The sequence below is a fragment of the Gossypium raimondii genome, chromosome 1 (genome assembly GCF_025698545.1).
Source record: "Gossypium raimondii isolate GPD5lz chromosome 1, ASM2569854v1, whole genome shotgun sequence".
Taxonomy (NCBI): Eukaryota; Viridiplantae; Streptophyta; class Magnoliopsida; order Malvales; family Malvaceae; genus Gossypium; species Gossypium raimondii.
Genome location: NC_068565.1, coordinates 13,995,946 through 14,012,427, shown reverse-complemented (window position 1 = coordinate 14,012,427; position 16,482 = coordinate 13,995,946). Strand labels below are relative to the sequence as shown.

The window sequence follows — 16,482 nt, the reverse complement described above, 5'->3', positions numbered from 1 at the left end:
ACAAAATGACTACCAAGGTATAAATGATAGTGTGTGAGCTTCCAAGTTGATCCAACCGATGCTACGATTCCAAGAGTCCTACAAAATCAAATTAAACGAGTTAACATTTACTATCGATTACCAAATTTCCAAGGGACGTTAACATTTACTACACCGTCTCAAAGCCTGCTAGGAATTAAGCCTGAATAACACTAGCACTAAGCTTGCTAGGCACTAATCTTGAATAAAACCGTCACTAAGCCTGAATAACATTTGAATATATAATACGATTCAATATTTAAATAATGATACATAATAGAACTAAAAGATTAAATCATTAACAAGGAATTGAATATAACCATGAATATACATAAAACGAACTTACTTGACTGGTTTGCAGTAATCACAAAAGCACAAGAACTACCCCGCAATCTTTTTTTTTTTCCACGATCATTAAGAAGCTCGTGATCTAAAATAATAGTTTCATTCAATTAACAAAATCAACAGCCAAAATCAATCATTCTATACAATTTAGTCTTTTATTAACATTTTACAAAATTACCCTCAAATTTTCACCTTTACTCAATTTAATCCCTAAGCCCCAAACATGAAATTTACCCATTTTCTTTTACACCAAAACCTAGCTGATTTTCCATAGCCTCATACCAGCCCCTACTTGCATTTATTTCCTTTCAAGTATAAACAATTTCATCATTTTAGCAATCTAGTCCTTAAACATTAAAATCATCAAAAACTACTTTACAAAATAGTCCAATCTAACAACAAAACTTAGAAATATTTCAAAAGCTTCAAGAAAACAACTCAACTTAACAATGGCACAATCCATATCATTTGATATTTTTAAAAATGAATCATCGAGCTTGTTAGATTAAGCTAATACGAGTCCAAAACATAAAAATTACTAAAAACGAGCATCAAAACAATCCATATCATTTGATATTTTAAATTGATAAATATTTACGAACTGACACGTCGAATTTGCAGTCTCGAAACCACTGTTTCTATCACCACTAAAAAATGGGATGTTACAACTCTCCCCCTTTAAGAAATTTCGTCATTGAATTTTTTTACCACTAAATAGATTCAGATACTATGAACTTATCAATTCTTCTATCTCCCACGTAGCCTCTTCAACTCCGTTACGATTTCACAAGGCTCTAACCAACGACACTCTTTTGTTTCGGAGTTCCTTTACCTCACGGGCTAAAATCTTGGTCAGTTCCTCAGAATATGACAGATCAGACTGAATCTCCACCTCACAAGGAGCAATTATATGTGAAGGATCTAATCTATATCGCCTCAGCATCGAAACATGAAAAACATTATGAATCTTTTCAAGCTCTGGGGGTAAAGCTAATCTATAAGCTACAGAACTAACTTTTTCAATGATTTCATATGACTCGAAAAACCTCAGGCTCAAATTCCCCTTTTTGTTGAAACGAAGCACCTTCTTCCATAGTGAGATTTTTAAGAATAGTCGATCTCTAATTAGTAACTCTATATCTTTTCGTTTCAGATTAGCATATGACTTCTGACGATTCGACGTTGCTTTTAAACAATCATGTATTACACGAACTTTGTCTTTAGTATCACGAATTAAGTCTGTACCAATTAGCTTGGATTCACTCAATTCTGACCAATACAACGATGTTCTACATTTTCTTCCATATACTGGATTGATAGTTGTTATTATACGCAAATTCTACTAGCGATAAATGTAACACCCCTTACCCGAGACCGTTTCCGGAGTCGAGCACGAGGCATTACTTAGCTTATCTTACCAATTCGGAGCATAAAAACTAGGTTTGAAAATTTATTTCACTATTTACAGCAAATCTGTCCAATCGCGCAGCAGTTACTAAATTAATTATAACTTGAGCTACAGAACTCGAAATTTAATTCCGTAAATTTTCCCTGAAACTAGACTCATATATCTACTCACCATAAAATTTTTAGAATTTTTGGTTCAGCCAATTAGTACAGTTTATTAGTTAAAGTCTCCCTGTTTCACCATTCGACTATTCTGACCTCTTGTTACTAAAAATAACTTTTCTCGTTATAGGATTTTCATATGCTATTCCACTTGTTCCTACAGAAAATAGACTCATTAAGGAATCTAAGCATGTAAATTTCAACTCATAACCATTTTTTACAATTTGTAATTATTTTCTAAACTCAGAACAGGGACTCCAAAACTGTTCTGACCCTGTCTCACGAAAATTCACATATCTTAAAATATAAATTTCCTTTTTCTACACCGTTATTTTTCTATGAAAATAGACTCAACAAGCTTCAATTCCATATATCATTCACCCTCTAATTCATTTTATACTATCTTGGGTGATTTTTCAAATTCACGTCACTGTGCTGCCTGAATTCTGTTTCTTTGCAAAATTTTATCCTTTCATGATTTCCATGCATAATTTATCACCTAATCTTTCATAACAACAAACACCTTCATCCTTAACCATTTTAATGACCATACATCATCAAATACTTACACATCACTCATTAGCAAAATCATCATTACAAACATACAAAAAACTAAATCCCTATACATGCCATAACTCAAACGTGTTTCGATATAAAATACTGAAGCGGTTGTAGTTGATAGTGTGGACGATCTCAAACTTCTTTAGGATCCTTGAAGTAGCTTTGCAATACTATAAGAGAAAGAGAAATAAAAGAAGTAAGCATAAAGCTTAGTAAGTTTACTAGCAAATAAATAACAATATTTAACTTAAATAATTAAACTCAATGTCTATATCTCTAGTTTACTCTTTAGTTAATCTCATACTAGTTCTCTTACTTGTTTACTTAGAATACTTGTGTGCATAACTTACTCAATCCTTGCTGCATCGTTGAACATCAATTGATAGTATAATAAGTTCTTAAGTCTTACAACTTACCGAGCTTGCCATTTATGCTTTAAACTGAACTTTCATGAACATGATTCATTTACAAGCCCGTTGAGCTACATTGGAATAATAAGGATACTCGGGTCTCTTTCGATAATAACATGCCAAAGCCATGTCCCGGACATGGTCTTACATGGGATGTTCTCATGTTAGTGCCCATGCCATGTCCCAGACATGGTCTTATAGGGACCTCTCATCTCAGTGCCAACGCCATGTCCTGGACATGGTCTTACATGGGACCTCTCGTCTGGTGCCCATGCCATGTCCCGGACATGGTCTTCTGAGGACCTCTTATGATCTTAAGGATGCCAATGCCATGTCCCAGACATGGTCTTACATGGGATCTCTTTACCCAAATGTCATGACATTCGTATCCAGTACCATCCTTATGTATCAACGGGACTTTTAAATTTTAATTCTCTATCATTTCATGCTTAGATCATCATCAAATAAATTCATAAAATAAATTCATAGTTGCTACCAACTTAGTCTTCAACTTTATTCTTCCCTTTGTCTAACCTCGAGTTTCGTACTTCTTGATCTAAAATAGTAAATTTAACTTATTTAATAATCACATTCATCAAAACAGCCCTCGACTCTAACTTTTTTAAAATTACAATTTTGCCCCTAAACTTTTACATAATTACATTTTTGCCCCAAGGCTCGGAAATTAAACTTCATCTCTTATTCTTATGTTCTATAACATTCTGAACATTTTTCCCTTCTATGGCAACATCAAATTCCCACTCTAACATGTACTTATGAACATTAGGTATTTTTACCGATTATGTCGTTTTACTCGTTTTCACTTAAAATCGATTAGCAAAAGTTGTTTAACATAATTTCTAGCTTCATATTCTATCATAAAACATCAAAATAAACACTTTTCACCTATGGGTATTTTTCCAAATATAAACCCTAGGTTAAATTATTGCTAGAATAAGCTAAATTAAGCTACCGGGATCTCAAAAACGTAAAGAACATTAAAAACGGGGCTTGGGATCACTTACTATGGAGCTTGGAAGCTTGAAAACCCTAACTATGGCTTCCCCCCTTGCTGATTTCGTTCATATGAAGAAGATGATGATTTTTGCCATCTTTTTCCTTTTAATTCATTTTAATTACTAGATTACCAAATTGCCCCTAACTTAAAAATTTTCTATTTCACTTATCTCATGTCCATTTTGTCTACCAAGTTACCAATGGTATAATTACCATATAAGGACCTCCAATTTAAAGTTTCATAACAATTGGACACCTCTAACATGTAGAACTCAACTTTTGCACTTTTACAATTTAGTCCTTTTGACTAAATTGAGTGCCAAACGTCGAAATTTTCGAACGAAATCATTTTGTGAAATTGTAGACCATAAAATATAAGAAAAATAAAATTTTTCTCATCGGATTTGTGGTCCCGAAACCATTGTTCGATAACCTCAAATTTGGGCCATTACAACTCTCCCCATTTTAGGATTTTCGTCCTCGAAAATCTTACCGAGAAAGAGATTCGGTATTGCTTCCTCATTGTCTCTTCCGGTTCCCATGTTGCTTCCTCAATCCGTGCTTTTGCCATAGCACTTTCACCAGATTTACCTTTTGTTTCTAAGCTCCTTTGTTTCTCGTCTAATACTTTAAAGGTTCTTCATTATAAGTCATATCCGGCTGAATTTCTACTTCTGTTGGAGTAATAACATGTGAAGGATCTGATCGATACCGTCGTAGCATAGATACATGAAATACATTATGAATTTTGTCGAGTTCCGGTGGTAAAGCCAATCGGTAAGCAACTGGTCCAATTCTTTCTATAATCTCATATGGTCCGATAAATCTTGGACTCAATTTACCCTTTCGACCGAACCGGAGAACTTTCTTCCAAGGAGACACTTTTAAGAATACTTTATCACCCACCTGGAATTCAATCTCCCTTCGTTTAAGATCGGCGTATGACTTCTGACGATCGGAAGCTGCTTTTAAACTATCTCGAATCAGCCTTACTTTTTCTTCTATTTCCCGGATCAAATCAACCCCGTGTATTTTCTTTTCACTGAGCTCTGTCCAATATAACGGTGTTCTACATTTTCTACCATACAAAGCTTCATACGGAGCCATTTTAATACTAGACTGATAACTGTTATTGTAAGCAAATTCAATCAAAGGTAGATACATTTCCCAATTACCTTGCAACTCTAATACGCAACATCGGAGCATATCTTCCAATACCTGAATTACACGCTCAGATTGGCCATCTGTCTGAGGATGAAATGCAGTACTGAAATACAACTGAGTACCCAAAGCTTCTTGTAATTTGTTCCAGAAACGAGATGTAAATCGGGATCTCATGCGATATAATGGAGACAGGCACTCCATGTAGTCTAACAATCTCGAGATATATACAATTCACCAATTTATCTAAAGAATAATCCATACATCTTTGGGATAAAGTCGCGGACTTTGTCAATCGATCGACAATTACCCAAATGGCATCTTTCTTCTTTGAAGACATCGGCAACCCAGATACAAAATCCATAGTGACTCTTTCCCATTTCCATTCCGGTATAGTGATTGGTTGAAGCAACCCCAAAGGTACCTGATGTTCAGCTTTAACCTGCTGACATACTAAACATCTTGATACAAACTCAGAGATATCACGTTTCATACCCGGCCACCAATACATCTTTTTCAAGTCATTATACATTTTATTACTCCCCGGATGTACAGACATAGTACCGCTATGGGCCTCGTGTAGAATCTTCTGTATAAGCTCGGAATTCTTCGGTACACATACTCTACCTCTAAATAATAAACAACCATCAGTTCCAATCTGAAATTCTGAATCATTACCTGACTCACAATGCACCCGTTTAGCCTGTAATTTCTCATCATTCCTCTGAGCTTCACATATTTGTTGACGAAATGTCGATTTAGCTCTCAATTCAGCTATGATTGAACCATCATTAGACAGTGACAACCGGTATTCATAGCTCGTAAAGCAAATAGAGATTTTCGGCTCAAAGCATCAGCTACCACGTTAGCCTTACCCGGATGGTAATCAATAACCAAATCATAATCTTTTATCAATTCAAGCCACCTGCGTTGTCTCAAATTCAAATCTTTCTGTGTCATCAAATATTTCAAGCTTTTGTGATCAGTATAAATATGACACTTTTCACCATACAAATAATGCCGCCATATTTTCAATGCAAATACAATAGCAGCTAATTCGAGATCATGTACCGGGTAGTTTCTTTCATGTGGCTTAAGTTGTCTTGAAGCATAGGCTATTACTTTATCTTCTTGCATCAAGACACAACCCAAACCATTTAATGATGCATCACTATAAATAATAAATTCCTTACCCGATTCAGGTTGTACTAACACAGATGCTTTCGTCAACAACTCCTTTAATCGGTCAAAACTTTGCTGGCATTTATCTGTCCATTCAAATTTAACATCTTTCTGTAATAAACGAGTCATTGGAGAAGCTATCATAGAAAACCCTTGTACAAATCTCCGATAATAACCAGCTAATCCCAAGAAACTTCTAACTTCAGATACATTTTTCGGTGGACTCCAATTGACAATAGCTGAGATTTTACTTGGATCTACCCTGATGCCTTCTGCAGATACAATATGTCGAGAAAACCTACCTCTCGAAGCCAAAATTCACATTCTTGAATTTAGCATAAAGTTTCTTTTCACGCAGAATTTGCAACACTATTTTCAAATGTTCGCATGCTCGGTTTCATCCCGAGAATAAACTAAAATGTCATCAATAAAACTACTACAAACCTATCTAGATACGATGCGAATATCCGGTTCATCAAATCCATGAATCTGCGGTGCATTAGTCAACCCAAAGCGGCATAACCGAAACTCATAATGCCCATACCGGTTCGAAAGTCGTCTTTGGCACATCGACTCTTTTACCCGTGAATCGGTAATAACCCGATCGGAGATCAATTTTGAAAATCTTGTGGCACCTTTCAGTTGATCAAATAAGTCATCAATTCGAGGCAATGGGTACTTATTCTTTATAGTTACCTTATTAAGCTGCCGATAGTCGATACACAATCTCAAAGACCCGTCTTTCTTTTTCACAAACAGCAATGGAGCACCCCAAGGTGAATGACTCGGACGAACAAAACCTCATCAACAAGTTCTCGTGAATCGTACCTTTAACTCTTTTAACTCGCTTGAGCCATACGATACGGAGCTATAGAAATTGGGGTAGTTTCCAGAATCAGATCTATAGAAAATTCCACTTCTCTTTCTGGTGGCAACCCCGGTAATTCCTCTGGAAACACATCAGAAAATTCACATACAATCGCGGCGCTCAGTATCTTTGACTCGAGATACTTTAGTATCCAACACATACGCCAAATAAATATCATACCCTTTTCGACACACCTACGAGTGACATCATTGAAATTATATCGGATAATCCTCCATCTCGATTAGATTTAACCCAAAGTAATTCTCCATTCGGCATTTCAACACAACATATTTTCGTCTCTACAGTTTACTCTTGCATCATCTTTGAGTTAACCAATCCATGCCCAATATCACATCAAACTCATCAAAAGGCAATAACATCAAGTCAACGGAAACAAATACCTTTTACCATTAGTGGACAATTTTACAAACTTTATCCACTATCACAAAGCGCCTGGGGGTTCGAGACTTTAACCATAAATTGAGAGGTTCAGCAGACAAATTTTAACAAATACTAATTTCGTGCATATATATGAATGTGTAGAGCCGGGATCAATTAATGCAATAACATTAGTGTCATAAAGAGAAAATGTACCCGTAATTATATCAGGAAAGGACACCTCTTCACGAGCACGAATAGCATATGTTCTCGCGGGTGCTCTAACATCTGATCTCGCTGCTGAATCTCTGGATGCACTCCTATTACTCGCTTCCACTCCTGGGTTTCTCTGCGGTCTACCTCTAGTAGGAGCATTTCCTGATCTCACACTCGTTATCTCTTCTCTTTTAGCTGTTTCAGGACAATCCCGAATAAAGTTATCGGACGCTCCACATCTGAAACAAATATTTTTACCTGCTCTACACTCTCCGGGGTGGCGTCTCCCACATTGAGGACATTCGGCCTAGGAGGTCAATCTTGCCAAGCCTTGCAATCGTAGTGGTTTGAGCTCTAGAACCCTCAAATCTTCTACCCCTGCTTCGGCCAGGATATCTAGCTGGAAAATATGATCCGCTAGAGAGCTCCCTAGGCCTCTTAGATGTAGACTGAAATGATTTACTCATTTGCCTCTTCTTTGTATCCTGCGCTCCAGCTTCAGCTTTGCTCTTCTCTTTTTCTTTTAACAAGTCTTCTACTTTACAAGCTCTTTCTACCAGAACAACAAACTCTCTGATTTCCAATACACCCACTGATAGTCGGATGTCATCATTAAGCCCATCTTCAAATCTCTTGCACATGTTAGCTTCAGTGGATACAAATTCCCGAGCATACTTACTAAGTCTGACAAATTCGCGTTCATATTCAGTCACAGACATTTTACCTTGTTTTAGCTCAAGAAACTCCTTCCTTTTCTGATCTATAAATCTCTGGTTGATGTACTTCTTTCGAAACTCCTCCTGAAAGAAATCCTAGGTAACCCTCTCACTCGGTACTATTGACACGAGGGTCTTCCACCAATGGTAAGCTGAATCTCGAAGAAGTGAAACAACACACTTTATACATTCTTCCGGAGTACAAGATAATTCTTCAAAAACCCTGATTGTATTCTCAAGCCGAGTTCGCTTTTACGCATCATCATCTTTGGTAGCCGAAATTCTTCACCCCTTGCTTCCTAATCTTATCAACAGTGGTCTCTCCACGATAACTATACTGCGGTGGGAAGCTACATGGGGAACCTGTGATTCTTGAGGGGTGGAGGTCTTATAGCCGGATTAAATGCTGAACGAACTCGGCAAACCAATCGATCATGGCTTGTAAGAAGGCTTCTCTAGCTCCTCCTCCTGTCTATCGATGCGGTCTTTCACTAACATTAACATCGATGGCACCGTCCCTTCTGCGGGAATAGGCGCATTACTCTCTACTTCATCTGTACTAGCTCGTTCGGGATCCATAACTATAAAAGAAAACATTTTAAAATCGTCGAGTCGTCACACTATCAAAATATATAAGTATGGCATGTATAGGTAGACTCTTATTCATCTGCATATTTCCGAGAATCGACTAAATCTGGCTCGATACCAATAAAATGTAACACCCTTACCGAGACCGTTTCGAGTCGAGCACGAGGCATTACTTAGCTTATCTTACCAATTGAGACATAAAAACTAGGTTTGAAAATTTATTTCACTATTTACAGCAAATCTGTCCAATCGCGCAGCAGTTACTAAATTAATTATAACTTGAGCTACAGAACTCGAAATTTAATTCCGTAAATTTTCCCTGAAACTAGACTCATATATATACTCACCATAAAATTTTTAGAATTTTTGGTTCAGCCAATTAGTACAGTTTATTAGTTAAAGTCTCCCCTGTTTCACCATTTGACTATTCTGACCTCTTGTTACTAAAAATAACTTTTCTCGTTATAGGATTTTCATATGCTATTCCCACTTGTTCCTAAAGAAAATAGACTCATTAAGGAATCTAAGCATGTAAATTTCAACTCATAACCATTTTTGTACAATTTGTAATTATTTTCTAAACTCAGAACAGGGGACTCCAAAAACTGTTCTGACCCTGTCTCACGAAAATTCACATATCTTAAAATATAAATTTCCTTTTTCTACACCGTTATTTTTCTATGAAAATAGACTCAACAAGCTTCAATTCCATATATCATTCACCCTCTAATTCATTTTATACTATCTTGGGTGATTTTTCAAATTCACGTCACTGTGCTGCCTGAATTCTGTTTCTTTGCAAAATTTTATCCTTTCATGATTTCCATGCATAATTTATCACCTAATCTTTCATAACAACAAACACCTTCATCCTTAACCATTTTAATGACCATACATCATCAAATACTTACACATCACTCATTAGCAAAATCATCATTACAAACATACAAAAAAACTAAATCCCTATACCTGCCATAACTCAAACGTGTTTCGATATAAAATACCGAAGCAGTTGTAGTTGATAGTGTGGACGATCTCCGACTTCTTTAGGATCCTTGAAGTAGCTTTGCAATACTATAAGAGAAAGAGAAATAAAAGAAGTAAGCATAAAGCTTAGTAAGTTTACTAGCAAATAAATAACAATATTTAACTTAAATAATTAAACTCAATGTCTATATCTCTAGTTTACTCTTTAGTTAATCTCATACTAGTTCTCTTACTTGTTTACTTAGAATACTTGTGTGCATAACTTACTCAATCCTTGCTGCATCGTTGAACATCAATTGATAGTATAATAAGTTCTTAAGTCTTACAACTTACCGAGCTTGCCATTTATGCTTTAAACCGAACTTTCATGAACATGATTCATTTACAAGCCCGTTGAGCTACATTGGAATAATAAGGATACTCGGGTCTCTTCGATAATAACATGCCAAAGCCATGTCCCAGACATGGTCTTACATGGGATGTTCTCATGTTAGTGCCCATGCCATGTCCTGGACATGGTCTTATAGGGACCTCTCATCTGGTATAACGCCATGTCCTGACATGGTCTTACATGGGACCTCTCGTCTCGGTGCCCATGCCATGTCCCAGACATGGTCTTACAGGGGACCTCTTATGATCTTAAGGATGCCAATGCCATGTCCCAGACATGGTCTTACATGGGATCTCTTTACCCAAATGTCATGACATTCGTATCCAGTACCATCCTTATGTATCAACGGGACTTTTAAATTTTAATTCTCTATCATTTCATGCTTAGATCATCATCAAATAAATTCATAAAATAAATTCATAGTTGCTGGAAAATAACAGCATTGATAATAAATATGGAAATATTGCATTTATTTACCGTAAACTTACCTCGGTACCAATTATAGCCAAATTCACCAACTTAGTCTTCAACTTTATTCTTCCCTTTGTCTAACCTCGAGTTTCGTACTTCTTGATCTAAAATAGTAAATTTAACTTATTTAATAATCACATTCATCAAAACAGCCCTCGACTCTAACTTTTTAAAATTACAATTTTGCCCTAAACTTTTACATAATTACATTTTTGCCCCAAGGCTCGGAAATTAAACTTCATCTCTTATTCTTATGTTCTATAACATTCTGAACATTTTTCCTTCTATGGCAACATCAAATTCCCACTCTAACATGTACTTATGAACATTAGGTATTTTACCGATTATGTCGTTTTACTCGTTTTCACTTAAAATCGATTAGCAAAAGTTGTTTAACATAATTTCTAGCTTCATATTCTATCATAAAACATCAAAATAAACACTTTTCACCTATGGGTATTTTTCCAAATATAAACCCTAGGTTAAATTATTGCTAGAATAAGCTAAATTAAGCTACCGGGATCTCAAAAACATAAAGAACATTAAAAACGGGGCTTGGGATCACTTACTATGGAGCTTGGAAGCTTGAAAACCCTAACTATGGCTTCCCCCCTTGCTGATTTCGTTCATATGAAGAAGATGATGATTTTTGCCATCTTTTTCCCTTTTAATTCATTTTAATTACTAGATTACCAAATTGCCCCTAACTTAAAAATTTTCTATTTCACTTATCTCATGTCCATTTTTGTCTACCAAGTTACCAATGGTATAATTACCATATAAGGACCTCCAATTTAAAGTTTCATAACAATTGGACACCTCTAACATGTAGAACTCAACTTTTGCACTTTTACAATTTAGTCCTTTTGACTAAATTGAGTGCCCAAACGTCGAAATTTTCGAACGAAATCATTTTGTGAAATTGTAGACCATAAAAATATAAGAAAAATAAAATTTTTCTCATCGGATTTGTGGTCCCGAAACCACTGTTCCGATAACCTCAAATTTGGGCCATTACAGTAAATACCTCTCCAAGCTACCTTCAAACTCAAGAACATAACAACGTAACATATCTTCCAGAATTTGAAGTACCCGTTTTGATTGCCCATCTATCTGCGGGTGATACGCTGTACTAAAATTAAGTTTAGTACCAAGAGCCTCGTGAAGCTTACCCCAAAATCTTGTGGTGAATCTCAGATATCTGTGAGAAATGATTGATGACAGCACTCTGTGCAATCTGACAATTTTAGATATATACAACTCTGCAAACTTCTCAAGTGAATAATCAATACATACCAGAATGATATGAGCTGATTTCGTAAGTCTGTCAACGATAACTCAAATAGCGTCCTTTTTCCTCAGTGTCACAAGCAAACTTAATACAAAATCCATCATAACCCTCTCCTATTTCCATTCAGGAATAGTCATAGGTTGTAATAATCCTAATGGTACTTGATGTTCAGCTTTTACCTATTGGAAAACTAGACATTTAGTCACAAATTCTAAAATTTCACGTTTTATACCTGGTCACCAATAAATTTTCTTTAGATCATTAAACATCTTTGTGCTACCCGGATGAATGGAGTATGTGTTGCTATGGGCTTCTGATAAAATATCTCGTTTTAACCTGAAACTATCTGGAACACGCAGCCAGTTACGAAAATACATCACACTCTATTCATTTTGTAATTCTCGAATTCGCTGAAGAAATAACGACCTAGCCCTAAGCTCAGCTATAACAGAACCATCAACCTCTAAAGATAAATGTGCATCCATTTCCCTAAAAACAAACAATAATTTACGATTTAAAGCATCTGCAACTATATTTACCTTCCCATGATGGTAATCAATCACAAAGTTATAATCTTTCAATAGTTCTAACCACCGTCGTCTCAAATTTAGTTCCTTTTACGTTATCAAGTACTTCAAACTTTTATGATCTGTAAATATGCAGCACTTTTCACCATAGAGATAATGGCGCCAAATTTTCAGAGCAAAAACAATGATGGCCAACTATGAGTCATTCGTCGGGTAATTTCTCTCATGAGGTTTCAATTGACAAGAAGCATAAGCCAACACTTTTCCAGCTTGTATCAGTACACATCCCAATCCACTAAACGAAGCATCACTGTAAATAACAAATTCTTTTCTAGATTCAGGCTGTGCCAAAATTGAAGCTTCCGTTAACATTCTTTTTAACTGGTCAAAACTCTGATGGCACTCGTCTGACCAAACAAACTGAACATTCTTTTGTAGTAACTTGATCATTGGCCCAGTTATTATAGAAAAGTTTTTAACAAAACGACAGTAGTAACCTGCCAGTCCCAAAAAACTACGTACCTCAGAAACATTCTTCAAAGCTTTCTAATTTATAATGGTAGAGATCTTACTCGGATCTACATGTATACCCTCCGCGGAAACCACGTGTCCAAGGAATCCAACTTCTCGTAGCCAAAACTCACATTTATTGAATTTTGCATACAACTGCTTTTCATGTAAGGTCTGTAGTACTATTCTCAAATGTTAAGTATGTTCAGTCTCTATTTTGGAGTAGATTAGTATATCATTAATAAACACCACTACAAATCTATCTAACTGAGGCTGAAAAACCCTTTTCATCAAATCCATGAAAGTCGCTAGGGCATTATTCAACCTAAAAGGCATTACCAAGAATTCATAGCGTCCATATCGTGTCCGATAAGAAGTCTTCAGTACATTACAATCTTTTACGCATATGATAATATCTAGATCTAAGATCTATCTTTAAAAATACTGTTGCATCTTTTAATTGATCGAACAATTCTTCAATATGAGGCAATTTGATATGTGTTCTTTACTGTTACCTTGTTCAGTTGTCGATAGTCTATACATAATCTCATCGAACCATCTTTCTTTTTCACAAATAATACTGGAGCTCCCTAAGGAGATATATTTGGCTAAATGAAACCTCTGTTTAGTAATTCTTGCAACTGCACTTTAATTTCTTTTAACTCAGTCGGTGCCATTCTATACGATGGAATCGGTATCGGTGTAGTCCCGAGTATTAGATCAATGGGAAATTTAACTTCCCGCTCTGACGGCAATCCCAGTAGCTCTTCAGGAAATACGTCTGAGAATTTACATACTATTGGTACTTGATCCACCTTCTTCTCTAGCACTCTGGAGTCCAGAATGTAAGCTAAAAATGTATCACAACATTTTCGTACTAGTTTCTACCCTTTCACTGTCGAGATCATACTCTAAATACCATCGGTTTTATCAAATCTAATAGGAATTATCTCACCATCGAGACATCTCAAATCAACCCTTTTCCATCGACAATTATCCACAGCATCATGTAAATTCAACTAGTTCATTCCCAAGGTAAAAACATTAAATCAGTAGAAAAGTTGTAACATTGAATTTTTAGTGGGCATTGCTTGCATACTAAGTCAAATATAGCATTGTGACCTAAAGGGTTCGTGACTTTGGCGACACAACCAGTGGACTCAATAGGTAAATTCTTTTCTGTCACTAACGTAGTGCATATATATGCACTTTGTCCTGTTGGTATTTCACACACTGCTCGTACTAGTCACTGAAGGAGTTGGAGCTTTCTTGCCATTCTACTTCGAACAATCCTTTCCCTAAAATTCTGATGACTTTGAGAATCTATCATTTGATTTCCTCGGTTTCTTTTGCGGAGAACCAGAGAAAGTTTTAGGCCTAATACGTTTGCCAAAATCATGGGTTTTCACCTCATTTCGTTTTTTATTATGACAAATTTCTTCTATCTTTTGGGCTCGATTAGACGGAATCACAAACACACGAATCTCTATAGCTTCAACTAACATTTTGATTTCATCATTTAATCCATCTTCAAAACGTACACACATGTCTTCTTTTGAAGGTACAATCTCACGAGAATATTTACTAGGCTGTACAAACTATCTTTTATACTCGACCACGGTTCTTTTCCCTTGCTTTAGTTCAAGAAATTCTTTCTTCTTTCACTCCAGATATCATTTGCTAATATACTTTTTTACGAAAATCAGATTTAAAGAAATCCCAGTTAACTATTTCCTTCGGTACCACTGATGTTAACTTGGACCACCACTGAAATGCCTCTTCTTTTAACAACAACCCTGTGCATCGTAAACAATCCTCTAGAGAACACATCACTTCGTTGAACACCCTCTGAGTATGCTCTAACCAATACTCGGCCTGAGTGTTAGAGTATGCCCAAAGATCAATCATGAGATGATTGTAATAACATACTTGATTTATCATGTTTATTAATATAAGGCGTTACCATTATTTTTTCAGTTTCTTTTCTGTGTGTATAAATAAATTATTTTATAATAATGTCCTGAGAATAATATGATTATTCTTTAAAGGTACTTAGTCAAGTATTATTGTTGGCTAGGAAAACAATAATGAATTGAGACTAACATGTAGTTGATTGATGATAAAGAGTTGTCATTGATATGGAGTGTCAAAATCGATGCATAAATATGTGTGTTAGAGAACAACATATTGGACTGACCCGTTATGTGTATGTTTCTTGGATTATTATGTAATTATCATAACATTACTCATAGTGATTAATATGTATATGATCCTCAGACTTGAGATCATCATAATCCCAATATCGTGAGTTGTATATTTTGATATAGTCAAACGTACACCGTAACTGGTTGTTCTATAAAGGCTGATGTTGGATACACCACGATCTATGTAAAGGGATATGGTTGATCGGTATAGGATAAGTCCCTCCTACATAATTAATGTAATTATAATTTTCGGTTTAAAAAATTGATATATTTATTTAATTTCTAGAAACCCTAAAAATAGATATAAAATCCCAGTTTTCTTTGCTTGGTGGGTCTAGCAGCCGTTAAAGCAAAGTCTTCTCCAAAACAGTTTTGGGGATTCTTTTCGTTTATTGTCAACTAGGTGGATTACGTAGAGGCCGGAGTCATGATAGATTACGGCTTGATTCAATAGCATATCAGTTTACTCGTTGCCAAGGTGTCACTGTCTACTCAAAATAAAGATTCGGTAATTTTGAAACCTTTATTTCACCTCGATTCGTTCCTCACACATAGATCCATGGTTAGGATTGCCAGATATTTTTTTTCGTTGCGCCGTAGGTGTGCCGGTGTTCCAACAAGTTGGCTTATCACCCACATTACCATAAAATTCCATGGCACCACATTTTCTAACTTTATCTATAGTAATTTTCGGAACATTTTGTTGAGTTGAACTTTAAAGATGGAGGGAACAAGTTGGTTGAGATGCTGAATTTACCTTTAAGTACGCCTCATACATATCGTGCATCATGTGGAGAAAAGCATTAAGTGCCATATCTCTGGGATCTTGTAATCTGAGCTCATTTTGAGTACTACCTACATCAGTAGCTTGAATAAAACTTTCCACCTCATTAAAATCTGTTCGATTGGATACGAATGGCATCCTTTATCTATATAAACATTTCAAAAATAGTTAAAAGCCATCACACTATAATCGGTTAATAAGTGGCATGTAACACCCCTAACTCATCTCGAGAACTGACTAAACCGTAGCTCTTGTACCACTAAATGTAACACCCCTAACTCATCTCTG

At 35.8% G+C, this 16,482-nt stretch overlaps 1 long non-coding RNA gene across 1 annotated transcript; it reads right to left on the bottom strand.

The window, feature by feature from the left end:
- Positions 1 to 10,036: 10,036 nt before the first annotated feature.
- Positions 10,037 to 11,718, bottom strand: LOC128039546 (uncharacterized). The gene is made up of 3 exons (XR_008194046.1): positions 11,448 to 11,718; positions 10,896 to 10,982; positions 10,037 to 10,103 (listed from the first exon to the last, which is right to left on the bottom strand). It is a non-coding gene; the product is annotated as an uncharacterized LOC128039546 (long non-coding RNA).
- Positions 11,719 to 16,482: the final 4,764 nt, after the last annotated feature.